The sequence below is a fragment of the Rhinolophus sinicus genome, linkage group LG13 (genome assembly GCF_036562045.2).
Source record: "Rhinolophus sinicus isolate RSC01 linkage group LG13, ASM3656204v1, whole genome shotgun sequence".
NCBI classification, from domain to species: Eukaryota; Metazoa; Chordata; class Mammalia; order Chiroptera; family Rhinolophidae; genus Rhinolophus; species Rhinolophus sinicus.
Window position 1 is genome coordinate 2,866,386 of NC_133762.1, and position 22,699 is coordinate 2,889,084.

At 52.1% G+C, this 22,699-nt stretch overlaps 1 protein-coding gene across 11 annotated transcripts in view; it reads left to right on the plus strand.

Annotated features, from left to right (window-relative positions):
• Window positions 1-6,784: 6,784 nt before the first annotated feature.
• APBA2 (amyloid beta precursor protein binding family A member 2) overlaps window positions 6,785-22,699 on the plus strand; it is a 153,107-nt gene continuing 137,192 nt past the window's right edge. Inside the window, exon 1 of one of the 11 annotated variants that reach the window (XM_074317906.1) lies at window positions 6,785-7,005. The gene's annotated coding sequence lies outside the window, so the exon portion shown is untranslated. Of the gene's footprint in view, window positions 7,094-7,311; window positions 7,603-7,696; window positions 7,975-22,699 lie in introns of those variants that run through there. The other 10 variants (XM_074317905.1, XM_074317900.1, XM_019753225.2 and 7 more) reach the window with 10 other exon arrangements.

Consider the following 22,699-nt stretch of genomic DNA (forward strand, 5'->3'; position numbering starts at 1 on the left):
TTTGTCCCCACAGCCCTCTCTTGGCAGCCAGAGTGTGTGTGTTGTTTAATTTGTAATTCTTATTTTTTTTACCACACACCTGTAGTCATATCAGCAGCTACTAAACATGTCCAAAGAGTCTCAACCTCACACATAATATGGGAGGATAACTTCAGGCCTCTCTGAGATGCCATTTCCTTCTGATCACTTGGGCAGAGCGAAAACACTGCTGACAGTCGTGGGGGAGGCAGACGCTCTTATCTTCTGCTGGTGGCCAGGTAGCTAGAAGTCTCTATCCAACCATCCCATTGCAATGGCACTTGGGCAGTATTTATTGAAGTTACACATCTGCATACTTTTGGATCCAGCTTTAGAAAATTATCTTAAATGTGGCAAAACATTGTGTGGTGATGACTATTTGTTGCAGCAATGTTTGAAGTAGCAAATGATTGGAAATAACCTAAGCGTTTATGAATAGGGGACCGGCTGAAATGTATAAGGGTACATTCCTATAATGGAATTCTATGTCGCCATGGAAAACAATGAGGAAATTCTCTATGTACAGACATAGAATGTTCTTTAAGATACGTATATGGTTACGTGAAAAAAGCAAGTTGCAGAATGGTGTGTGAACCCATGTGTATTTGTTTGTACATACATGAAACCTTCCTGGAAGGGCACACCAGAAACTGATAACATTAAGCCACGGTAAGGGGGCGGTGTCCGTGCGGAGGAACTTTTCCCTTTAACCCCTATTGTTACTTTAGAACCTTAAACCGTGTTACAGTGTTACCCACTCAAAAGTAACTGCATAAAAATTGATAAAATGTATTATGTCTGAAACATCAACATACATGCCTGACACATAATAGCTCTTTAGTGTTTGTTGAATGAATGAAATATGCCAGCCTCCTGAGGAATCTGCTCTGTATTCGTTACCTGTTACTGTGTAACAAATTACCCCCAAATTTGGCAGCTTAAAGCGAAAAACATTTAGTATCCTGTGGTCCCTATCGATTCCTCAATCTGGGCATGACTTAGCTGGGTGTCTGGTCACAGTGTATCGCGAGGTTGTATTATAGTTTAGCCAGAGGCTAGAGCTGCAGTTACCTGAAGGCTTACCTGGGGCTGGGGAATCTGCTTGTAGGCTCACCCAAGGGGACGTTGGCAGTGGTCTCAAACCTGGGTTCCTCAGCACACAGGCCACCTATTAGCTGCCTGAGTGTCCTCATAATGTGGTGGCTGGTGTGCCACTACAGCAAAAGAACAAGAGCAGCCTCCAAAATGGCTGCCAGCCTTTTCTTGTAACCCATTCTCAGAAGGTACATCCCATCACTTCTTCCGTGTTCTGTTCATTAGAAGTAACTGGGTGAGTCCCACCCACCCTCAAAGGGAGGGGACCACATGAGGCATGAATCTCAGGAGGTGTGGATCCTTGGGCCCATCAGAGAGGCCACCCAACACTTGTTCTTCATTAGGATAAAGTCTTCAAGGAGGCCTCGGAGGCCGGGCCTGTCGCCTGCACGTGTCTTCCTGCCCCTCTGGCCTCGTCTGCATAAGCCTTTCTTAAATTCCTCAAATGTGAGGGGCTCCTGTCAGCTCCGAGGCCTTACCACATGCTGTTCCACTGCCTGGAATGTCGATCCGAATGCAAGGGAGGAGCCCCTCACACTGGGGCCTTAGAAGCACCATGTGCCTGTTCCTCCTTGTATCTAGTTTATAATTTCCCTTTGCTTGTGTGATTGTGGCATCACTGCCTGTCTCTTCCAGAAACTCTGAGAGGGCAGTGAGAGTGTCTGGTGTTTCAAAGGTTTCCCCAGTGCCTGACGCTAATGACATGGTAACTACTCGGACCCCATTAGGGGAATGAACTCATCCTTTTCCTTGAATCAGTCAGGGTCCCAGCAGGAAGCAGACGCTACCATCAGAAGAGGCGAGTGAGGAGAGTTTAGGACGAGAACTATTAACAAACGTGGGGCAGGGTTAGGAGAAATCAGCAATCTAGCACGTGGGGACTGGCCACCCTGGGAGCTGCTGGCACCCCCGGGCCTACAGGAGCAAGCTGAGGGGATGCTCACGGGGGTCCAGGGAGCCGTGCAGTTGTGGGAGAGGGCTGTGGGGCCGGCAGCAGCTGTGGCCTTTGCTAAAACATGGCCAGTTTGCAGTGCTATGGAAGGAAGAGAGCGGGGCGAGGAGCCACCAACCCCATCCTCTTTCCTGCCTCCAGTCTCCTGCCAGTATCTCCCGTTGGGCAAACCCAGCTGGAGGCCTGAGGGCCAAGGGGCCACAAACACAGTCCACAGAGATTGGTTTCCAGGCACAGAACGTGGGCCTGGAGAGGCAGGCAAGGAGCCATCCCCAGCAGCCACTGCTTTACCCTCCTGTCCTTTGCCTGAATGAGGGCGTCTCCTCGGCCACCATACTGAGGCAGCGGAAAGCCAACTCAGTCACATTGTCAGTCGGAAGCTGAAATGTTAACCAGTTGTGTTCACGTGAGGAAACGGGGGAAGAAATGTGCTGTGACAGCACAGCAGGCTCCAGTGACTGTGTTGTTTGCCTCAGGCTGGACGCATGCCTGGAGCAGCAGCTGCCATTAGAGTCACTACCAGATCAAGTGTATGACAATCCATTGTCGTTTTCCAACATTCACAGGCTATTTACATGAGCCAAAGAGGCAAACCCAATGGGCCTGTGACAGCATCCCGCCTTCCCCGTTCCCATGGTGACCATGGTGATGTCTGCTGCTTCTGGTCTGCTGTCCCTAGCCCTTCCTCCGACAATGGCCCCCACCCATAGGTCAGGGGAGCCAAGGTGGGGACTCTACAAGGGGCACGTGTGTCTATTCCAAGGGTACAACCTGGAACTGGGGGTTCTGCAGAACTGTGAGGCCCCCCACAGGTCAGATTTGGGTCCAAACTCCATTTCTCTGAACCATCAGCTCCCACTTTGGAAGAGCACAATGGTATTTTGCTTTTCTAAGAATTTTGTAAACATTTCCTAAGAATTAATGCCCAGAAATCTCCATGAGGTCTTGGCATCCCCCTTTTTCCAGTGCATACGTGAGCCCAGCAAATGGCCAGAGGTCTCAGTATGGAAGAATCATAGGAAGAGTCATGGCATGCACTTGTGGCAGGGTTGCAGGGTGCTTCCGGGGACACTCAGCCGCCCCTTTCATCAGGGGACACTGGGTCTGGGAACTGGCTTCCTTCTGGACATTCAGCCACTATTCATTTTATTCTTTGAGGTCCATTAGTCAAGGTCATGTGGGTTAAAGCATTCTGGTCACCACGGTCATACTGGCCGTCACAACAAATACACCCCTTGTCCTTGGCAAGTAAGCACTTGGGTTCTGCACCATCTCCAAGGACACCAGGGGACCATCTCAGCAGTGACAGTGCCCACCGTCAGGCCTGCTCTATGGAGGAGAGAAGCACAGTGTCCTTATGTGACACTCCAGCTGCGGTAATCTGTCACAGCAGCAATAGGTGACAATACATGCCGCTTCCCCTGGGACCAAGGGCATGGCTCCTAGAAGCCTTGTGTCCCATGCGCCATAGAGACTGTCCTCTTCCGCCTTCCATGTTTCTGAAAGTGGCGCGCTGGGCACGAGTTTTGAGCAAGCAGCCTTTCTATAGGGATGTCTGTATATGTCCCCACTTTCTTTCCTCTCTGTCAGCCTTTGCTGAGGCCCCTGTGAGCCGTTGGATGAACTTATGTGATGACAGGGCTTTGCTGGAGACAGCACACTCTGCAGGTGGTGGTGGGGGAGGGGGGGCCCCGAAGCATGTTTGGGGACAGGAACACCTTGAAATGCTTCTGAAATAGTTTACTTTCATGTGTTCGTTTGTTCAGTCAGCAAACTTTTACTGAGGGCGCTCTCTGGACCAGGCAGTGTGTCGTGAGCTGTGTCAAAGCAGGTATGGGGTGGGGTGTGGGGGGGGAGACAGAGAGAGAGAGGTGCTGACAAGGAACTGTAGGCCACAATGAAAGCCAAGAAGGAACATGCTGGACAGAGCATGTCGCCCTCAGATCAGCTCCATGGGGTGGGCAGCCAGAGGAGGTTTTCCTGGAGAGCCCAAGGGCCTGGGGAAGAGCACACCAGGCTGGCAGGGGCCCCTGGCAGGGGAGGGGTTGATAGTGAGCCATTGGAACTGTTACCAAGCAGGGGTGTGGGCTGTGCTGGGCCGGGTCAGCCTCTCCTGCCCCCAGAGGCTCTGGGCAGGGGGACGTGACGTGGCCAGGCTCATGCCGGAGCCCTGTGCATTCAGGAAAGCCCGGCTTTCTGTTGGGAGTGGCTTTAACAGGAGCTGCATCTGGCTGGTGCCTTTGCTGGGACCAGAGTACATACCCCTGGCTCCTGGTTGAGGGCACCTTTGATGGCACAGGTGAAGGGGTGAGGAGGGGCAGCTCAAGGCAAGTGCTTGGGACTCAATTCATTCACAAAAGAGGGGGGAGACCCAGCAAGGCTTGTGTCAAGTGGTACCTATGGGAAGGGAGCTGTTCTGCCATCCCCACCCAGAGAACATGTCTGCATCAATCAAACCCATTTATACACTCAGCCTACAGTATTTCCCTGAGAGTGAGATCAGGTCTTATATTAATTTTTGCTCCAAAAGACATAGTTGGGCTTATGTTCAGGGGATGTCATCCTGAAAAATCATGCTAGGGCTTATTTTCCGGTGAGGTCTTATTGTCTGGGAAACACGGTAGGAGTGAAAGAATTACTGTTCTGTCATTCAGGAATTTTATAAGGGAACGTCCTCCCCAGCCTATAAGGCAGAGATTAATCTTCTGACCCTGTATAGGAAAGGCATGCATTATTTTCTAAAACTAACTTATGGCCAGTGCTGAGGAATTGACAAGTTTTTGGCTTCAGTTTACAAACGCCTTGCAGGACGTCTGGCCTGGCAGGGGAACTGCACTCGACTTCACAGTATTGGCACCTAGCCTGCAATTCACGAATACGGCCACTAAGTGGCGGTAGGTAGCATGGCCGAGGGGTTCAACCCTTCTAGTCACACAGGTTATCTGCTACAGCTACTGGGTCGGGGTTCTAGTTTTTCATCCTCTGGCGAAAGAGACCAGAGATCTCAGAGGTTTCTACTCTCCAAAGAGTTAAGAACCATGGTTATGAGTGATAACTTACTTACAAATTTTGCTTTGGGATAGGTATATTTCAAATTATGACTGCATACCAGCGTGTGTCTGCTTTGTGTTTCTACACAGACGTTGGCATACTACACACATCTACTCTTTGTTCTTACATTAACTTTCTATGTTAATTCCTCATGTGATTCCTTGTTTCCTCCTTTTATGGCGGTGTACTCGGTCAGTGTTTGCTTGTGTCCTCACGTTTTTAACAGTCCCCTGTTCATGGATATGGAAGGTGGTTTGCAGTCATTTGCTACTCAAACAGTAACATGATAAATAAGTCTGCTTAGGGCTATTGTGCACGCGTGCAGTATACATCTATAAAAATTCCTAGAAACAGAATTTTTAGGTCAAGGGCTTGTGCACTTGTCATTTTGATATAAGTGATCTAAAGTCCCTCCATGCATGTTATTACACTTGTGGGTCTCTAACAGGTAAAAACCATCGTTTCTAGGTGTAGTTTCATTTGAGTTTCTTATGAATAAGGAGGATATCTTTTCCAATGTTTAAAAGTCATTTGTCATTTGTATCCCCTTTCCTGTGAACTGTCTGCTCCCTACCGTTGCCTGCTTTTTTTTTTTCCTATTAAGTTGTTCTTTTTTTCTTGCCTATTCTAGCTGTTATCTCTGTATTAGGGAAATTAACTGTTGGTGATGTGAGTTGCAAATACTTTGTTTCTGGTTTGATGTTGACTTTGCTTATGGAGGAATTTTTGCCATGCAGGAATTTTTCTGAAGTCAAATTTAGCAATCTTTTATGTTGCAGCTTTTCAGTTTTGTGGAATACTGAGACAGGCTTTCGCCATGCCAAGAGTCTTCACAACTTCTCTGAATGGTGACGGTTTGAGCCCACCAGATTTAGGAGTCCCAAGTTAGGCTGGGGCAGGCCTGTGCCTCTGAGCCTGTGGAATTCAGCCGCGATTGCTCCCATGTGCAGGGATGGGTCTCACCCCAGTGGCTGGCCCAGAGCTTGCCACCAGAAGGGCTCTAGTGAGGCTGTTGAAGGGAACAGCCCAGAACCAGCAGCTCACTCACATCCATGGTCACGGTGTCTGGTTTCCCGAGGGGTTTGTCCACACTGGGGTAAAACTAGAAGATGAACGCATTTGGACCCCATCCTTGACGAGGGAAGCTCTGGAGTCATTTCTTCCAGCTGTTGGCATGCAGAGAAAAGCTTGGCCCGGAGAAGGCTGGATGAAGCGGAACTTTTCACTGGCTGGCTGACCAGAATGTTTAAGTAGATGGAACACAAACAGTGAAGATACGCACCTCAGGGCGAGGGGAGTGGGTGGGTACCTGCCGCTGGCCCGCTTCTGGGCTCTGCTTTTGCTGCCTCTGTTTGGCACTTGGGCTACAAACCTGCCCCACCAGGACCAGCTGCCCACTTGGAGGGTCTGGCCCTCTGGTCAGTGTGAGTGTTTTGGGAGGTGGTGGGAGGGGTTGTGGGGGCAGGAGGGAGCCTAAGGCCACAGGAGGCCCACACCAAGTCTGCCTGAGCCTGGCTCAGGATTCAGCTTTTCCCAGCCCCCTCTGCTCAGGGTCTCAGCTCTGGCCCTCAGGGCAGCAGGAGGGACCCCCTCTTTCTTCTGTGGCACTCCTTCAGAACTCCCCCCACCACAGCTTCACCCCAATCCAGCCAAAGAAGAAAACAGAAGGCAATAATCAGGACTTGGGGGAGGAGACACGTGAGCCAGCTCTGAGCAACAAGGCACCCTATGCACTTCCCCAGATAGAACCCACTGGTGACCTCATCTGCTGTGGGACTGAATGACAGAGCCAGAGGTGTCAAAGGTGACACCAGCATCTCCAGCACAACCTTCAGGGGCTTCAAGGGTGGTTATTCGCACTGTGGGGGTGGATCACAGACTCTCCTTGGGTATGTGTGGGTCTCTGGAAGTGACCAAGCTTAGGGGTCCTCTCCATTCAGGACAGCAAGAAGAGAAAAGCCTGGGTGAGGCCGTGCGGTAGGGAGGCCGGTACTGGAGGGCACAGGGTCCTGGGTGATGGGTTCTTACCAGAAGCTGGGAAGGAAGACCTGGAATACAGCCCGCGTCGGGGCTCTGCAGTGGGGAGGCAGGGGACCTCCCCTTGCAGATGGGGCTTTCCGAGGCTGCAATCCCCCAGGGCTTCTCGCAGGTACTCCCCCCGACCCCCTCCCACACACACCCTCCTCTCACAACAAGGCACCGGGCCGAGCAGGGCGCGGTCGTCGCGGAGCCTCTGCGCTGCTCGCGCTGCCGAACCGCCAGGGGGCAGCGCGGCGCGCGGGGCTGGGTGCGGGCGCAGTGGAGCCTCGCGTCGCCTGCTCTACCCGCCGGAGGACCGGACCCCTCAGGCTCCAGATCCAGCAGGTCCGGGGTGCGCCCGGGAATCTGTGTGCTCCCCAGGGCCCAAGGCGGTGGGGCGCTGCGGCTTCCAGAGCCTGGGCTCCGGCTCCTGTTCCCGAGACCAGCACCGCAGGACCCGGCCCCAGGTGCGCCCGCCCACCCCGCCGACTGTCCCGGCGCCGGGCTGGGGGCGGAGGGTGGCGGGCGAGGGAAGGGGGCTGGGCACGACCCATCTTTGTCCTCCCTTTCTTCCCGCCGCGCGGGCCGGCCTGCCAGTGATTTCCCAGCCCGCGTCCCGGGCGCGGGGCAGCGGGAGAAGCCAGTGCGGGGTGCGCGGCAGAGGCGGCCCTGCGTGCAGCACGCCGCGTCTGGGGCGCGCCCGCCACTATCCAGCTTCCCGGGCTCGTCGGCAGGCGCGGTGTGCGGCGCGGCGCGGGCTCACAAAGAGCTGCGGCGGCGGCCTCGCGGGCCTCGCGGGCGCTGGCGGGGGCGGCCGCACAGCCCCGCGCCCGGGCCAGGTAAGCGGGAGCCCCGGCCGCAGCCTCGGGGCTCGGGCCAGCGAGGGGGCAGAGGTGAGGGGAGCAGATGCCACGGCCGGAGTACTGCCCCCCGGTCCCAGCGGGGCAGCCGGGCGCCTTTGGGGGCTGGGGGTGCGGACCGGCGCCCCCCCTGAACGCGCGGGGCTGAGCCCGCCGCTCACGCATCCCAGGCGGGGGACTCCGCAGCGAGGGCGACCCCGCGCGGACAAGGGGCGCCGAGCGGCGGGGGCTGCCCGCTCGGGTTTCACGGGCCTGACCCGGTCCCCAGTGCAATACCTGGCCCCGCTGGGCACTGGGCGGCAACTCGCGAGTTTGGGGGCGCTTCGGGGTTCTCTGCCTCCTGGAAATCTGAGCCCCAATTTTCGTCCCCCTCCCCCTTTTCCCTTTCTAATGAGGCCCAGAGGGGGAAACTCCTCAATTGAAAATTGCACACCCCGGTGCCCTGGCCGCCGGCGGCGGGGTTGGGGGCGCGGCGCAGACCTGCCTCATTCGCCAGCCCCTTGCCCGCGGCGGGCATCGCCGGCCAAGGCTGTTAACCGTAGATTGGGCCACCGACGGTCCAGGCGGACATCGAGCCCCCTAGACCCTCAAGCTGGGCTTTGGGCCGGCCGGCGGGCCTGTGTACCGAGGCTGGGGGCCACTGTGCCCTGGGCCAGGGGTCCAAGGCGGTACGGCCGGCCAGAGCCTCAGTGAGCTGGGACGCTGAGATGACCCCTGCTAGTCGTAACTTCGTACTGACTTGCCCAAGGAGGACTTCATTGTTTCAGACCCGTTCAGATTCGGCCTTGCAGGGGCCAGACTGGAATCTATGTTGGAGCCAGGTCACAAGTGACCATGCAGCTAGCCGACGTGCCCCAGTCCCCGCATCTCATGCCAACACTTGGCCTGTGTGGGCTGAGCAGTCTCTGGCCTCTTCAGCCTCTGTCCCCTTTGTGGGAATTTTCTTTTTGAGAAAGAACAGTGGTCTTAGAAATAATGACCTGAAAGCTTGGAGGGTGAAACAAGCCCACTCTCCCTGAGGTCCACATTGGTGGTGCCCAGAGCCGGTGGGCAGCGGGTTGCTCAGGCCTCTGGGTTAGTGGGCCCTTTGGTGAGGCAAGCGGGGGCTCCTCCTCTCCTGGGCAGGGTCCACCATGCAGGGGACACGGTCTGGTTTCCTAGTCCAGAGCTGCTGGGATATCTCGCCCTATGCCCTCGCTCTTGGGTGGACATTTATGCTGCTTCCACCTGTAGCCTGGCCGGGAGAGGGTCTCCTGGGCAATCAGATGTGGAACCTGCTGGGACCCTGCGTGTGTCCGGGGCCCGAGTGGGTGAGCTGCAGCTTGCTGGTGGTCAGCTTGCTGAGCTGGCAGCCTCCCCTGTGGACACCACCAGCACAGCAGGGGAGGCCCTTGGAGTGGTCTCCGGAGTTGGGCCTGGTCTGGGTGATGGCACTCGCGATGGGGCATCTCAAGAGTCTTCTGTGGGAGTGTGTCTCTCTAGACCTCTGGACATTTTCAGGGGCATGGTTGTGCCCTTTGCCCCCTACCTGCCTTTCTGTCTCCAGGGTACCGGGCTTCTGTGTCTGGAGAAGTGTGGGCTGAAGCAGATGGGTGTGTGTGTGAGTGAGTGTGTGAGCGAGTGAGCCTGAGAAGGGGTGGGCCCTGGCAGGAGGGCCGCGTAGCTGATGGGCCACTCTGACTCTCTTCCACCTTGCTTGCTTTCTTGGGCACCCCAGGCCCACGTCGTGGCTTCATAACTTGTTCCCCAAAACTGTCCCTTGAGTACTTCTAACCCTTTTTAAAAAAAATAAAACATTTCACAGGAATCATTGGTGGGGATGGATTGTGAAATGGAGGCACATAAATAATCCAGTTTGCCAACTGAGCTAAGAAATGCTCGATAAAAATACAAGATAATTGTAAACGACACCAGTCACACCCCTGGAAGCTGAGAGGGAGCGCTAAAACACCTTGATTTTTTCCTAGACACAACTGAGGAACTCAGAGGAAAAACATACCTGGTTGAGAGGTTGGTGTCAGGCTGGGCTCTGTCTGGAGTGGGCGGCCAAGAGGCCTGTCTGGGGGTACAGTCCTGTCCCCCCCCCCCCGCACCCGCCTGCTGTCTCAGCCCCCCCCCCCACCTCTTCTGTTCTTGGTCCTGCACACCCAATCTGATGCCTCTGAGGTAAGGTTCTCCTGATACACTGTCTAAAGACTTGGAGAAACCTTTCTTGTCGGGGGGAGCCCGAGGGCACAGGCAGGTGGGCACAGAGGCCCTGAACATGAACTCGGCATGCCTTGCAGCCTGGCCTTAGAGAAACGACGAGAGTGGGAGAAAGCCTTGGGTGGCACAGCCCCGACCTTGCTGGGTGGCTGTGAGAAAAGGGGCCGTGTAGGGGTGCTGGAGGCCTTGACTGGCATGCAGCTCGATCCCTGACATGGGTCACATTTGATTGCTCACCAAGAAGTGGCCCAGGTGTCTGGTTGGTGGTCGGGCCATGTGCCCACGAGGAGGATTTCTGGCTCATTCCCTGTCCCCAGGCACCCCGCCCACCTCCTGGTTTGGGTCCAGCTCGTGTCTCAGAGCAGCCTGCTGGCACGGGCTGAGTCAGCTGTCATGGGTGCCATCTTTTCTTGCCTCTCCTTCAGCCAGTCCAACACTCTCTCCCTGTTCTCTCTCAGATGCATGGGGGAGCCCAGGGAGGACAGTGACCTCAAGGTCATAGAGCCAGGCTCTCTCTGTGGGGCTTGGGATTCCCACGTCTGCCTGGGAGCCGTACATGTTGGTGGGGTGCCATTGCTATGTGAATTAGGATTTCTGTGCTGGCTGTGGGGTTGCCCATTGGCAGGTTGGGCCCACAGGTCTGGTGTCCCTTGCTGAAGCCCTCGTGGCTCCCGAGTGCCCACTCACACCCACAGTACTCAGTCTGGTTTTCTCAAGTTCCCGCCCTTGCTCCCAACCATTGCCCCTCCAAGCTGTTCAGGCTCCAGGCAGATGGGCTCAATGTCCAGGCTTGCCCTGGTTTGTCCCCATGCTGTCCCAACCTCCCTGTCCCAGGGCCCTTTTCCATCCTTAATGATCCCAACTGAACGTGGGCTCTTTCCTTCTTATCCCCTTGGTCCTCAAATTTGCCATGTTCACACCTGCCTCAGGGCCTTTGCACCTGCCATTCCCTCTCCCTGGCGCGTGATTGGTTTATATGGCGCTCTGTTTATATGCCAACTCCCTGCCTAGCCAATATAATTCAGCATCACTTTCCCCTTTCTTGTTAACCCTGCTTTATGTTTCTTTCTTATTTATGTACTTGTTTATTTACTGTCTGTCTCTCACCACTCCAACGTAAAGATTTTGTTCACCTCTATCTCTGGCAGTTAGAACAGTGCCTGGGGCCTTGTAGACCCTCAGTGCTACTCGTTGGGTGAATGAATGAATGAATGAATTGAATGAATGAATGAAAGCCCCAGGACCTTGATCCTTCCTTTCAGCAGGAGCCTGGCTTCCTGCTCCTCCTTTCCCAGAGACCCAGGGCTGGAACCGAGCTGTACTCACATTTGGAATCCTTCCTGGAACCTCACACAGAGCCATGTGCTCAGTGGGTGGGCAGGAAAGATCCTGGGAATTGTATGTTTAGGTCATTTGCCATGTAGATCAGAAGACACTGGGGTTGGAAAGGGAGTCCATCCCAAAGAGGGGGCGTTCTGAGTCTTCACAGAAGTTCCCTTTTGGCCGTTTGGACGCTCTATACTCAGGCTGTCCCTGACGCCAGAGCCACCTCCCCGTTATCCTGCAGTCACCTGGGGTGTGGATGTGCTGGGAACGAGCCTCCCTCTTGTCCAGCTTCCCTTCCTCCTCCATCTGGATGTTTCTAAACTCGTCTCGTACCGTATGTCAGACCCGGTGTCTCGAGGCTCCCAGCGGCTCTGCCTGTGCCTGTTAGCCAGCCTTCCCTTCCCGGAGCCCTCCCCCGTCTCATTCTCCTTCCTGTGCTCTGGCCTTGCCTGGAAGACACAGTGGTTTCATGAGGCAGGAGAGGGGAAGGGATTTGGAGTCGGGAGCTCAGTTTGAACCTGGCTCTGCCACGCGTCCTGGGTCCTGGGGCGAATCACCAGCCCAGGGAGTCTTTCTCAGCCTCTGCCACTGCACATTACACCTCCTGCCACGGTCACGTACACATGTATGTTCTCCGTTCCTGGACCTGAGTCCCTAGCAAGGCAGCTCGAAATGTGACTTTCTCTGAACTGTTTTATGCGTTGTTAATTTAATTAAATAAAAAATGCGGTGTATAGTTTTCCCTAGTTGGTTTGAGTATCAGTTGTCTTGGAAAAATCCGTTGTTTCTAAAATATGAGACCCGGTAATTGAGTGAACATGTGCATTTAGGGGTGACGGATTTCTCGGGTCCCTCTGGCACCACATGTGTGCATTGTTCAAATAAAACTCAGTTTACGTGTCTGTCTTTTGGTGTAACAAGTGAGCCATGTGTTCTAACATCTGTCCACGTTATCCAGAGCTGGTGACAGCTGTCACAGCTGGGGTGGAGTGGAGCGGGGCCTGTGTTAGCAGTTGGAAGCTTGAGAAAGCCAGGCTCTGCCTCCAGCATCCAGCCAACACCACTGCTCAGGGTCGGACCTGACTCCTGAGAAAGGCACACACAGGGCTGAGCTTCCTTCGTCAGGAGTCCCTGAGGCTGGCCTGAGTCGGTGCTGTTGGCTTCTGTTCCTGCAGGAAACGACAGTGGACTAGGCCTGGCCCACAGCCCCCACTAGACGTGCGTTTCTTTGTGTGCATGGACGGCGAGACTCTGCCTGGGGCCTTTGTCTGCGCTTCGGCTGCAGGAGAGGAGCGTGCCAACGTGTGGCGGGTGGCACGTGCTGTCTGCCTCCCATTCTTGGGGGTGTCTCTGAACCGTTTCTTGGGTTGGAAACTCTGAGAGCAGAAGCCACGCCAGACCGGGGACTCCTGATGTGTCTGTCCTTTGGGCTTTCACAGATTTTGGCTTTTAAATAAATTACATCATTAAATAATGGTTTTCTCCTCGTTCATGGGCTGGTCTGTGCTTGATCAGCACTGATGACTGGTGTTCGCTACGGCAGCTGGTGTGATAGCCCCAGAGGCAGAGGCACCTGCGACTGCCATCGACTTCATGTGGGGAGCTGCCTTGGGGCACTCCCGGACGTGGCAGCGTTCTCCCCCCCTCTTGCTTTGGGAACCCGTCTTAACTCTGTGTGTGCTGCTGCCCCTCATTCTACCCGTCATTTACCTCTCAGTCCTTTGACATGCGGGGCCTTTGCAATGCTGGCACTAGGGCAGGTGCCTTCCATCCATCCATTCACCCATCCACCACTCATCCCTGAGCCTCTTTCCTTTGTTGGGAGCTCATCCCCACACACCCACCACCCACCCACCCTTCCATCCATCTATCCACCCACCCACCCACCCATCCACCCATCCATCCATCCCACATGTCTTTTCTGACCCTGTGTAGAGCTGGGTGAAGTCAGGAGACAGGGAGTGGAGAAGGGGCTCTTGGCGAATGGAGGATGGTATTGGAGCCTGATTTTGGCTCTGGGTCCAAAGCCCCCCTTAGAAAAGCAGCAGCCAGAAGTTGTGAGGGTCCCAGCGTGGGTGGGACCCCATTCTGGAAGAGTGGATGTATGCTTCTCCAGGCAGAAGGGCCGCCTGGAGGTGGGTGCACGGGGGAGGGCCGAGTGTTTGGCAGCAGAATTGTGTGGTTTGTGCAGTTCAGAGCTGGAGATGGTCCCAAGCCTCAGGGGCCTGACCTGGGTGGCCCTGGGGGAGCTGCTGCTGTGGTTGGGAGTGGAGCAGCGGGGTGATGATGGCACAGGCCATGCCCAGCAATCTGCAGAAGAGCATTTTCCATGGACCAGTGTCCCAGGGGGTGGAACCTGGAGGAGGAGGGTGGGAAGGGGCGCTGGGAGGAGCAGTGTAGTACCTGGTGGGGTCTCCAGGTGAGACACACATGGAGGGGCACAGCATGGGGCCCGGTGAGTGCGTTGTGCATGGAAGGCAGCTGGAGGGTGTTGGGGACGGCTGGATGGGGCGCAGGGAGTCTGCTGGGCGCCCTGCGGGGCCCTGGGGCTCCTTGTGTGGGAGGTGGCAGCCGCCAAGTCGCAGGCTTACTATCACGGATGTTTAATTTTACCCTTTAGCGATTTGCAGGCTTTCTAGATTCAATTGCTACTGTTCATCCACGTGAATGACGAAATCCACGACAAACCATAAATCATGTTATTAATTTGCTCACAGAGTTAACCTCCGTGGGTTCGCTGACTTACTCAGCAGGACAGTCGTCGGGAAAACAGGAAAGCCTGGTTTCCAGTTGTCAGTGAGCAACAAAGATAGGAGGGTCACAGGTCAGGTGGCTGGAGCTGCCCCCCAAATGGCCATCCCCCGCTTATGTGGATAGGCTGGCTCATGACAATGGCTCCCGGTGGCTTTCTGGCCCTTTGTTGGAGGGGGATTGACATTTTGCTGGCAGGGCAGAGGGCAGAGGGCCTGGGGAAGGAGAGGGCAGAGCCACATCTGCTGTCAGACATTCCTGGCATAGCGTGGCTGGGAAGCTGGGTCCCCAAGGCCTCTGTGGGCTGGTGAGCGCGAGGACACATGTCAGGGCTCAGCTCAGTAGGGGATACCCTCGGCGCCTGCAGCTCTGGCCCTTCTTCCCCTTTCCAGCCTGCAGCATCTTCTGCTTAATGCTGGCTCAGAAAACATCTCTTAGCGTTGCTTTGTTTTGCTCCTGCACAGGGAGGGGGTGGGCACCATTCCGTCCTCTGAGGCCCACTGCCTGGCCCCTATCACGCTGGCAGGGAAGGGATTGGATGCTTCCTTCCATCCTTACTCCCATGCGCCATACCTGGCACCGGTCTGCTAACTGTTGGACTAATTAGAAATCAGGATTTGTTGAGAGAAAGCTGCGTTGGATGGGGGCGATCTCTGTGTGTCGACCTTTCTGTGCCATGGGCCACGTGACTGCACTACCCTGCTTCGCTTTGACGGATGCCCAAGCCTGCTTTCTTCCTTTATAGTGACACAGAGAAACTCAGCTCTGGTGTATTTACTATCCAATATTTCACAGCAGAAATCCAATGGTTATGTTGGTGATGGCAGCCTCTGCAAGCTCATGCACGATAGCCACCAAAGGGAAGGGACATGTTTGCCTGGGGATGGGGCTGACACCACGGTGACTTGGTCAGCAGCTGCCTCCTACCGAGTCAGGAGAGTCTCATAAAATGCACGTGTATTTGTAGAAATACAGAGTTTACTGTCCCAATGGTCATCCTTGAGGTTGAAATTAGCTTTGGTTTTAAGGAAGCAAATGGAGACATAATACAGTAACTGGGGCTGATTTTTTCCCCACCCGCCCCATTTTCCTGACGGTGGTCCTCAAGCTCTCACACACATGCCTCAGGGAAACTGTCCGGGCTCACGGAGGCCATTAAGGGTGTTTGTTGTCTAGAATTCATGTCAACCAATCGCTTGGACACATCTGGGCCTTACCTCTCAGGCCCTGGCTCCAAAACCTTTTTCTCCTCTCCACACATGTGTTTGGTGGGATATAGTCTAACAAATGACTTGTCTTAAAATAACGCACTATGTAGTCAACAAGAAAAAGGCATACAGCCAAATAGGAAAAGGGGCAAAAGACTCTTCACCAAAAAAAGGCCCAACAAACATGAAAAGGTGCTCAACTCCGTTAGCCATCGGGGAGAAGCTAGACAACTTGTAAGTGTATTAGTCAGGGTTCTCCCTAGAAGCAGAACCAATTGGCTACATGTGTGTGTGTGTGTTATATGTTTTTGGAGATTTATTATGAGGAATTGACTCACGATTATGGAGGTTGAGAAGGTCCATGACCGACTTTCTGTAAGTTGGGGGCCCCAGGAGAGCCGGTGGTCTCATTCAATCTGAGCCCGAAGAACCATGGCAGCTGATGGTGTAAATCTCAGTTCAAGAGCAGAAGAGCGAGGCAGGAAAGAAGTGCCGCCTTCTTCTACCTGTTGTTCAGTGCAGGCCTTCAGTGGGCTGGGCGATACGCACACACACTGGGGAGGGAAATCTATTTTACTGGGTCCACCGATTCCAACACTCATCTCATCCAGAGACTCCCTCACAGACATGCCCAGAAATAATATTTATTAATAATGTGGACATCCCGTGGCCAGTCAAGTTGACACATAAAATCAGCCGTCCCCGCGTGACACTCATGTGCATTCCCACCAGGGTGGCTGAAATGGAAAAGAGCAGACGGTCGCAGGTGTTGGTGAGGACGTGGAGCATCCAGAACGCTCACGGTCGATGGGCGTGTAAATTCGTATAGCTGCTTGGCAAGCTACTATGCAGTATCTGGTAAAGTTACAAATACACAGATGCTGTGACCGGCAAGCCCATTCTGAATGAAACAGAGGGACATGTGCACATGGCCACTGTGATGGGCTGAATGGTGACCCCTGAAGCTCTCAGGTCACAAGGCCTGGAACCGGTGCATGTTGCATGGAAAAGTGTTGCAGAGGTGATTAAGGATATTGAAGTGAGATTATGCTGGGTTATCTGGATGGGCTCTATGTGCCATCCCAAGGATCCTTCTAAGAGAGACAGAGGGAGATTTGACACACAGGGTCAGGCCACGTGACCACAGAGGCATACGATGGAGTGAGTGGCCACAAGTCAAGCAATGCTGACAGCCAGCAGGAACCGGAAGACACAACGAACGGATTCTCCCGCAGGCTACCCGATGGCACATGTGCCTGCCACCCCTTGATTTCAGCCCAGTGACCCTGGTTTCTGACTTCCGGCCTCCAGAACTGTGAGAGGATACGTGTGTGTGTGTTAAGCCACCCAGGTTTGTGGTGATCTGTGACAGCAGCCATAGGAAGCTGCTGTGTCATCAAGATGCACACACAAGCGTGCCCATGGCCGCGTGGTTGTCATCACCAAACTGCCAATGACCAGGTGTGCAGTGGCAGCAGACTGGCTCAGTACACAGGGGTCTCTTCCCGCACGGAACGCCAGGACAAGCTGAGAATGCACACTGCTTGTACATGCAACTTGCCAACACGGAGTGAAAAACCCAGATGCAAGAGTCTCTACTGTGTGATCCCACTGAGAGGAAAGACGACAGCCAACTCTCGTCCGCGGGGTTGGAAGTCAGGTGGCCCTTGGGAGATGGGGATTAGGGGAGGTACAAAGGGCCCCTGCGTGTGGTGGCAGGGCTCCTAGAGGTGCTGACAATGTCCCATTTCTTCGTCTTGGTGTTGGTTTGCCTGGGTGAGTTCCCATTTATGATACGGAATTTTTCAGTACATACGTTATACTTCAATTAAAAGCGAAGGAAAAAACAAAACAAAACCCAGCCGCACATCATCTTGGAATTTTCAAGGGGAACTTTCAGTTGACTGACTCATGGCTTGTGTTTCTGCTGGCACAATGGTATCAAAATCAAGATTACATTTCATTTAGTGGAGATAATTAGATTTGGCCATTCCAACAAGTGCTTATTAATATGTAGATACAAACTATATTTTCTAAATGAAATCAGAGCCCATAAACCCGTGTAGGATGCGAAGATCTATACACGTGTAATTGATATGGGTAAGTTACACAATGAGTTTTTCTTCCTGCGTGGGATGGAGCTGTGCTCTTAAAGAAAACCAGATGCATGCAGCCGAGTGTTGAAGGGGCATACGCTATGCAGCTTCAATGAGTGAGAACCAAAAATGCTTGAAGGATGGAGACCAGAGGCAAGCGGTGCGTGGGAGCAATTCCTGGGGGTCAGCCCAGAAATCGTGGGTGGAGGGTTCATGGGATCAACATTGACACCAGCGGTGACAGTCATTGATGGTTTGGACCCTTGATCTGATGTGATGAAAACGGGATTTCACCTCTGTGGTCTTTCTCCCCAAACCCATACCTCCGATCTAATCATAAGGAAAACGGCAGTTAAAGTCCCCTAGAGGGACATTCTAGAAAATACCCGACCGGTACTCAAAACTGATGAATCAATAGTGTCATCAAAATCGGAGACTCCATCACCGCCTAAGGAGCCTAAGGAGACACAGGACTAACTGGGCTGTGATGTCCTGGAAGGGATCCTGGAACAGATGAAGGACACTGGGTGAAAACGAAGGAAATACTCATATCCTCGAAGCGTGGACTCTAGCGATGAGGGACGCATCCATAGTGGCTCATTAACTGTAAGAGGCGTGTGATGTTGCTGTAAAATGTTACTGATGGAACCACATGTGGGAACACGTACTGTCGGCCGTTTTTCTGTAGGTTGAAAACTTAAAAACAAAAAACAAAGCTATTTAAAAAAAAAAATTGGAGGGCAATTTGAGTCTCATCACCCCATGCCTCCTGGCTGTCAGTGTCCCTGTTCCCTGGGCCTCTGAGTGTCCCTGTCCCCCCTCACCAGCTCCAGACTCTTTGCTTTGCAGACTTCGTCCTCCTCCTTCATTGTCCACACGAAAACGGGGAAAGTTCAGTTTAGTATTTAGGATAGATTTTTTTATGGCCCAGATTTCTGGGTGCTTGGAAAAACCCTGTTCCGCAGATGCACTCCATGTGTGTGCTGGGGGCCACCTGCAGGTGACATGAGCCCAGCCAGTAAGCTCTCAGGCACGCTGCTCACGTTTCCTTGGTCTGCCGACCCGGACAGCAGTGCCTCTGTCCTTCCTCTGTGCCCAGCAAGGTGTTCTGAGAGGCCGCCCTCCCCTGCTCAGCCCCTGGGTCACTTACAGTTAGTGACCAGTGGCCTTTTTTTAGGGGGCTCATATTGGTCACAAGACACAGTGGGGACCAAAGCTGATGTGTGAGTGGTAGACGGTTCAGCGAGGAGGCAGAAGAGAGCCCTGCGTCTGTGTGGGCTGGGCTGGTGCTCAGAGTTCATGGTCAGTGTTGATGAGATGGTGAGAAAGGCTTTGTCCCCACAGAAAGGCTGGCGGTTTGGCAGCTGAAACCCTGGTTTTGTTAATTTCATCTTCTTTAGCTGACAGAAGTTTCACCTCCTGTATTTTTGGAGGAGGTGAAGGATGCAGTGGAAAGGAGTAGCCCCGTAGGACAGGGAGAAGCTGGGGCAGGATCGCGGCTCTCAGTGGGCATGGGCCCCTTCCTGGCTCGTCTCATGGAGCCTGCAGGGCTGGCTGTGGTTTATGGAGAGTCGGACGGACCTGCCTGGGGACCCAGCCTGTGCCCCAAAGCCTCGCTAGGCAGCGGCGGGGACATCTTCCACCTTCCCCACTTGCAACCTGTGAAGCAAGTGGCCTATCTTCCCAGGCTTGCTTGTGGCATTTTGAAAGGAAACCAACAATTTCGGGGGCGGGTGGGTCTGTGGGGAGTTTCAGAGACTTCTCGATGACACACAAGCCAGTGGGGAACTGATGACTCAGGTGTGATAATGGGGACATCCCTTTCTTGAGGCCACCCACTCCATGCTGGGGGCGCTGGGGTGCTGATCTGATGGGGGCTCTGGGAACTCGAACCTGGGCTCACGAGCCATTATTTACTTTAACAGTATCTTATCTTTTGTGGTGATTTAGCAAAAGGATTGGTGCCAAGCCCTCTTTTCCTGAACTGCTGGTTCTGCTTGAGTGTGGGAGAGTCAGGTGGCTGGTTGACCTGGTGGAACCCTGGGCCTTGTGTCATGTCCTGAAGCCCTTGGTGGCCCTCTGAATGCAAGCAAAAGCTGCGGGATGCTGAGGCCGCAGGGGGATTTTGTCCTCCTTTTGCAGAAGCAAGAGGTTCATGGATCCACTCTGTTGAGCTGAAAAGAAGAATTTTTAAATTTCCCCTGGTTGAAGAATCTAAAATGGAGCAATCAATTCCCCCAAATTGGACTTTTAAGTTCTTGGAAAAAATGGACGATTTTCTCTGTGTGGAAGCAGATTCCATAGGACCTTCTGGTAATGAATTTTCAAATGCTTTTCTATGTAGTCTCATTCTCAAACTCTGAGTCTTAACAACCAGAAGCTGCGAGGTCAAAATCTCAGGGGGCAGTACTCCCCGACCTTGAAGGGGCGCAGCCAGGGAGACCCACCTTTCTCTGCAGAATAACCCTCGCCAGGTCCATAAACAAGGGTTCACACCTCTCACCTCCTCCTGAAGATTCTGAGACATCCAAAGAATGGAATGAAACACAGGAGTAATTTTAAACGTGTTTTTTTTGGGCGGGGTACCTGCTGGGACACAGTTAATGTGTATTGTTTCATTATTGAACAGTAAAAGAGCTAATACTTAAAAAAATAGGTAGATAAGACATTTCTGCTTTTAAAATACACTTGACCCTTGAATAACTTGGGGGTTAAGGGCACCAAGCACCCCCCTGCAGACAAAACTCCATGTATAACTTTGACTCCCCAAATACCGTGTTTCCCCGAAAATAAGACCTAGCCGGACAATCAGCTCTAATGCATCTTTTGGAACAAAAATTAATATAAGACCCGGTCTTATATAATGTAATATAAGATCCGGTGTTATTTTACTATTACAGTAAAATAACACCGGATCTTATATTAATTTTTGCTCCAAAAGACGCATTAGAACTGATTGTCCGGCTAGGTCTTATTTCCGCGGAAACACGGTAATTACTAATAACCTCCTGTTAACTGGAAGTCTTACAAATCACATGAACACATATTATGTGTTATATACTGTATTCTTAAAATAAACTAAGCCAGAGAAAAAATGTTATTAAGAAAATCATAAGAAAGTAAAAAAAAATCATAAGGAAGAGAAAACACGTTTACAGTATTTATCGAAAAAAATCTATACAAGTGGACCTGCGTGGTTCAAAGGTCCACTGTACTGCTGTCTGACATTTTTCTGGCAGCAGAGTTTGGGGTTGAGAAGGATACTGGTCTCAGCGACAGGCAGGCATCTGACATACTTTAGATCCAAGATTTCTTTGGCATTGGTTTTGCGTAAGCAGAATTTTATTTTTTATTTAAATATTTTTCAAGTTATAAAGTTAATATGCTTTCATGATAAAGAGTCAAACGTTACAGAAATACATAATGTAGTAAATGAAAGCCCATGCCCTCCAACCCCCACCCCCATTCAGCCCGTGCAAAAAACGACCATTGTTAATGGGTAGATTCCTCCCATTTTTTTCCTTATTTATAACAATGTTTGACCTACATTTTATACGGACATTCATATTATTTTTAATATTTTTTCAACAAAATGGGATTACAGTATCAATATGACTTGTTCTTCGATCCCCCCAGCAATGAATCTGAGACGTTGCCCCGTGTCACATTTGCATAATATCTGACTGCTTCCTGCTGAACTTTCCAGTTGGCTCCGTTGCCCACACTCATGGATGATGCTGGAAGGTACTCTCGCGCCATCCTTTCACGGGGGACGTCTTTGCAGGGGAGATTCCAGAGGCAACTTGTGGGGCCGAATGGATGAACATTTCTAGCGTGACACAGTATTGCCAAGTTGCTCTCTGGGGAGGTTGTGACCATTTTAAATGGTGCTGGTTGTGTGGGACAGCTGTGTCCCCAGGTCCTCACCAAAAGACACTCTCTGGACAGGGTCCATCTTTGTAGTTTCACTCAGTCCTGTGGGTACAAAGTTATCGTTCATTGAAAATGGTGAGAGAGGACAAGCTCATTCTCATGTGCTGAATAATTTGAATTTCTTATTTTCAGTTTCTTTTTCTACCCATGCCTGTTTTTCCATTGGTTTGTTCATCTTTTCCTTGTTGATTTATAGGTATTCTTTGTATAGGATGGCTATTTCTCATTTGCTGTATACACTGCAGATATTTTCACCCAGATGCCTTTTGTCCTTGGACTTCGTTTAAAGGCGTCTTTGTGCATAAACGTGGAATTTTTATGCTGTCTAATCTATCCAATCTATCAAGCCTTTTTATTATAGTCCCTGAATTTTGAATCTTACTTAGAAAAAGGACTTCCCTATCCTAAGTGTCCGTAAACACCCTCCTGTGTGTGTGTGTGTGTGTGTGTGTGTGTGTGTGTGTGTGTTTCTTTCTTCTTATATTGAAAGTTCAGGTTATTTTGCATTTACAGCTTTTATTCATCAGGGCTTTATTTTTAGATATCGTAAGTGCTGGAGATGTAAATTGTTTTATGTGAACACTCAATTCCCTGACATGATTTATTATTAATAGCTCATCTCAACCTCTGTTTTGAGAAGCCCCGTTTGTCCTATATTAGATTGTCCCATGTCTTGGGTAGTTTGTCGCTTGTTTCTGGACTCTCCATTTTAATTTATTGGTGTATCCTTGTGCCGCAGCTGCTATTTAAATGACTCTGGCTTTTTGTTATATTGTGTTATTGTATAGGTCCTTTCCTTCTTCATTCTCCTTTTTCCATTTTTTTTCCAAACCTTTCTCTCATTTCTTCCATTAGATAAACTCTGCAATAAGCTAAATTCATCCTCAAATCGGATTGCTCTAGAGGTTTATTTCAGGGAGAAGAGACCTCTTTATATTTTCTCCTTACCTGGAGATTTTGATTTATTTAGAGGTCGTTTTACATCCTTCACTAGTGTTTTATGGCTTTGTTCACATACGTTTGGTACATTTCCTGTTCGATGCAGTGTTAGGTATTTCATTGCTCCTGTTGCTGTGGTCCGTGGGGTTACCCCGCCTCCTGCCTCATTTCCTGGCTGGCTGTAGCTGTTGTCTTCTGACTATCGAGCTTGTCTGCCATTTGCTTAATTACGCCTCTCTGTTGGTT